Genomic DNA, 5,112 nt, shown 5'->3' with positions numbered 1-5,112 from the left:
TAAAAAAAATCTACAAGGGTGATTAGGTGACCTCCCATAGGCCCCATCTCTTAATACCATCACCTTGGGGGTTAGGTTTCAACGTATGAATTTGGGGATACAAACATTCAGACCATAGCACACCGTATATGTGTTAAGAGTATAAACAAAATGCCACCTCAGTGTGGAGGCTTAATTCTCCCTAGACAGGGCAAGAGCAAAAAGTGGCCAAAAAAATTTTAGAAACAAGGTGGGCCTTGATCTGGGTTTGGAAGGAGGAGGAGAGCTTGGCCAGGTGAAGAAGGTAACAGCATTGAAGGCAGAGGAGGCTCAATGCTGTGACCCTGTGAATGACTGCATGTTGGCTCAGGGTTCTGCCAGTGTGATGGATGAGGCTGGAGGGCAGACAGGCAGATTCAGATGGACCCAAAGACCTACAGTGCCATGCTAAGAAGATAGCAATTAAAATATTACCCCAAACTAGGGTGTTTGCTTACTATTTGCTAGAATAGAGGCCAGCAATTATACAGACTGAAGGGAAGGCCAAGGTTGCACATGCTAAACACAAACATTGAGGCAGACTTTGGAAAGCAATTTGTCATAATCAATATTAATGTTGCCTGTTGGCCCACATGGGGATAACCCCTAGGAAAACAAGCCGTCTTTGGGGGCTCAGTCAGGGATACATAGCCTTAGAAGCAAGGAATGCAACACTTAATCCTGAATCAAAGGAGACACTCATTTGCAAAAAAATAGATCTCTACATTTTTCAGTTAAAAGAATTGTAAAGCCCTCACAACAGATTATCAAGAGGTTTCAGCATGCATAAGCACAAATGTGTAATGTGAAAGTTCTTTTATTTAAATAAATAGTTGGAGAATTTTCCTAAAATGGTCTCTGGTTGGGAGAAGGTTGGATTTTTTCTTCTTTTTCTATTTTGCAGCTGCAGCAAAATAACTTTAAAAAAAAAAAAAAAAGATACTGTGGCCAGCCAACTTCCTTTCCAAACATTTGGTCCTGAGTAGCTCCTGCAAAGAATAGTCAAGTGTAATAGACGTGTAGGAATGTGGCAATCCATTTGCTTTATTTCTCCGAAATTATTGCTGATTGCAGGTTTGGGGGAAGGGATGCGTAGGAGACATTAGCTGCTCTGTTTCGTTTGGTCTAGGAATGCATTTCTATGACTTTGTATCTTTCTCCGCTGAGCAGTTCATTCAGGGTCTTCCTCTTGCCCTGAAAGTTTGATGGTCAGAGGAAATACTCATGGCATATTTCTGCCCTTTTGTAACAACACCAATCATATCACACACAGCAAGTCAGAGGATCTTCACCTGGAATGAAAATGCAAACTAGCCAGAGGCGGAGTCACCATTATGTTTTAATCAGTTTCTTTAAATGAATGATTCAGAAATCAAGCAGCCATGTGCCGGTTAAACATTGTTATATACATACAAATCAAAAAGTGATGAAATAAGATGGATATGTACTGACATAAAAGGATGTCAAAGATAGATTATGAAAAGAGAAAAGTGCTGAAAAATATGTTTAATGCAATGCTAATTTTATGATTCCCAAGAGAAACAAGAAACTGTATGTTTGGTTAGGAAGGAGGAGATGTCTGGAATGCTGTATGGTATATTATAGACCAAATTCCACTGTGGTTATTCTTCTAGGGAATAAGAAGGGACATGAAGGAAAGAAGGAATCTGCTTTTGCTTTTTTTTTTTTTTTTTTTTTTTTTTAACACAAAGAAGTATTCTTTTAGAAGTTAAAAAATAACAAAAACACAATGGAGTAAAAAAAATAAATTTCATGATATTTTCATGCAATTTTGGGGGATCCTCTATTAAGTGTCTCTAAGTATCACACGGTATTATCCTCCTCAATCAATAGTCATGTTGTTCCACATGAGTAATTAAAATGGTTTCCCAGAATGCAAGTAGGAAGAGATCTGAGATATTTTAGATTGTACATTCCTTCAATGCTTTGCAAGGTTTGTTTCTCTGACCCAATGACCTCTTTAGTTAGCATTTTTAGCAAATCTACCTGTTCATGGGACCAGATGCTTCAAGGCTACTGGGAACTTACATAAAATTATTACCATTCTTCCTGTACACTAAACAACTCAGCATCTGAGGTGCAGGCTGGGCTGGGAGTTTACAGTTATTTCCTTTATCAATCTCTAGAACATAAACACTTATGAAGTGGCTGACGAGTCTGATACTCATATCCACAATATCACCCAGCACCCAGAACAATGAGCTAGAAGCATTTTGGCTCTTTGAAGACAATTCTCACTAGTTGAAACAAATAACAACAAAAAATTATCCTAGTCACCTCCAACTGTTGTAACAAATTATTAGGTGACTTAAACAACAAACATTTATTTCTCACAGTTTTGGAGGCTGGGAAGTTCAAGATCAAGGTGCTAGCAGACCTGGTGTCTGGTGAGGGCCCTCTTCCTCATTTGCAGATGGCCACCTTCTTTCTGTGTCCTCACATGGTGGAGAAGGAGACCATCTCTCTTGTGTCTCTTCTTCTAAGGGCACTAATCCTATTCATGAGGGCTCCATCCTCATGACCTCATCACCTCCCAAAGGCACCACCCCCCTAATACATCACATTAGAAAATAGGACTTCAACATGAGTTTGGGGGAAACCCAAGCATTTGGTCTGTAGCAGAAATTTACTGGAAAGGTAACAGAACAAAATAAAACTGAGCTAACAGGCATTGAAGAGGTATTTGCAGTACCTTTTCTGGGTATTTAGGTACTGTGTCACAAGCACTTTTTCTTCAGGAACAAATTGACTTAGCCAATTGCCATCTTTATGTCATTTCTTCTAGAAAAGACTTGGAGGAGCCCAGCTTAGGCTACATGTTCACTCTATGGCTAAGAGTAGGGTAACCCCTCGAAAGAAATCAAGGTGCTATCCGCAAGTGGAAAAGGGATGGATGTTGGACAGGCAGAAATATCAGGCATCTACTACAGGAGCATTTGTTGACAGTTAAAGATGCATTCTCACTGAGGGGAAGAAGAAATCCCTCAAAGACTCATCATCCCTCCAGATGCCAGTTTCCTTCTTACTGTCTGGAGTATCAGCTCCTTCATATAGGACATCTTTCAGAATGTAATGCCATGGTTAGGGTATCCCCACATATAATGATATCCTTTCCTTTTGATCAACAGTTATTTTACACTAGGGTTTCTTAGTCTTGGCAATATTGATATTTGAGCTGGATACTTTTTGTTGTGGGGGGCTATTCTGTGATTTGCAGGACGTTTAACAGCATCCTTAGCCACTACCTACCCACTGTATGCCAGTAGCATTCCCATCCATAGCCCAGCATTGACAATCAAAGATATCTCTGGACAACGTCCAGTGTCTTCTAGGGACAAAGTTGCCCTCTGTTGAGAATCACTGTTTTATACCAAGATAAGATGTTTCATCCAACATTGCCAGCCCTGAGGACTTCAAAGTCCTGCAATATCTGCAGTGACTACCTTGACCTTGCTATGTCATATCTTTCTAGATTTATAACCTTAATTGATCTCTGATTGCAGTCATAATAAGCGATTGCGAGTCTTGTAACCTGAGCATGCACAGATGAACAAAGTGTACCTGATTAGTGCCCCTAGAGCTGACTGGAACAAAAAAGTCAACTGCATATGGAACCTAAGTACCCAGACCAAGGAGTATGGACCAAATTAAGAAGTAAGGGATGCCCTGTTCTGTTGCACCATGAACTTAAGATTCAAGACCCGGCACCATCTCTCTGCATAGCCCAATCAGATCGTGTCTCCTTGCATTTTCCTGTTTTCCTCATTGTTTCTCTTTGCCTTGAAAACCTGCCTCTGGACACCAGCTTGAGGAGAGACTTGAGTCTTCCCCCATATCTCCTTGCTGGTAGACCTTGCAGTAAAGCTTCTTCTTTTCTCAAAAGATGGTGCCATGGTATTGGCTTCTAGGCACATCAGGAGGGAGCCAATTGCTCAGTGACAGATGTTCTTCATTCCTTGGCATTGACATGCCCTTTTCAAGCCTAGAGTGTCTGTCTGCTGGAACACTTAGCAATCCTACCACCAAAAGTCCACCTCTGTGGAAAGGGCTGGTGGCCCGGCAAGAACTTATAGCCATGCCCTTATAGTTGAAGAGATCAGAGCCTCCTGACTGTCCTTGAACACAAGAGAAAGCAAATAGTGGAATGTAATAACGGACTTCAGAGAGACAAAGTTATTGAGACATGTACAGTATTGGAGTCAGAATTTGTTGTAAGAAGTGTTTTAAAAACCTGTGTCAGGCTTATTGCCCTTGTTTAAACTTATGGATGAAAGATTTTGAAACTTCTCCTCAAAGCCAAGGTAAAATATTTGCTTCTGTCAAAATAACAAATTTTCATGTTAACACGTATCTGGCCCTTGGGCCTTGGCAAGTGTTTGGAGACTCTAAGGCAGACCCAAACAAAGCATTTGATGACTATGCACCCCCTTTAGATCCTTCCCATTGTCAAGGAACATTCCTAACAAGGTGTGAACTAGAAAACCCTGCCTATCTCCTCCTTTAGATATGTCTTTTTAGATGCAATAAATAAATACAGATATGACTTTTCCTTATCTAGAACCAGGTGTTAGATCAGGCCCAGGCTAGATTTTACCTGCCCAGCTAACACCCAGCTCACGGGGACAAAACCCTGCCTCTGTGGGCTGCCATGTGTGTCTATTCACAGGCTCACCTCCAAAAGTTTGATAACACTAGTTGAAGATAGAGCTTAATCCTTTAATTCCCCTAAAGGAGGTTTTCAGTTAGGTTTTTGTTTTACCCTCATTACATCATTTCCGTGTGGCCTGAAATAGACAAGAGGAATTTACTTAGGGTAGAAAACTTTTCAGCCTCACTTGCAACAAATGTGGCTTTCTAATATAATTGCCAGGCATTGGGACATTACCATTGCTTTCAGGGACAGCAGCACTGAGAGTCGCAAGGACTTTGGGTATAGCTTATAAATTGATTGACAGCCTTAAGCTTCCAAAGTAAATTTCTAAAACCCAAGTAATTTTTTTGCAGACATATGAAACTTCAGAATTCCAATGGGAAAAGAAAGCTTTATTTTTAAAATAAACTTTTAAGTTTGAA

This window comes from Papio anubis, chromosome 7 (genome assembly GCF_008728515.1).
Source record: "Papio anubis isolate 15944 chromosome 7, Panubis1.0, whole genome shotgun sequence".
NCBI lineage: Eukaryota > Metazoa > Chordata > Mammalia > Primates > Cercopithecidae > Papio > Papio anubis.
This window is presented reverse-complemented; position numbering follows the sequence as displayed.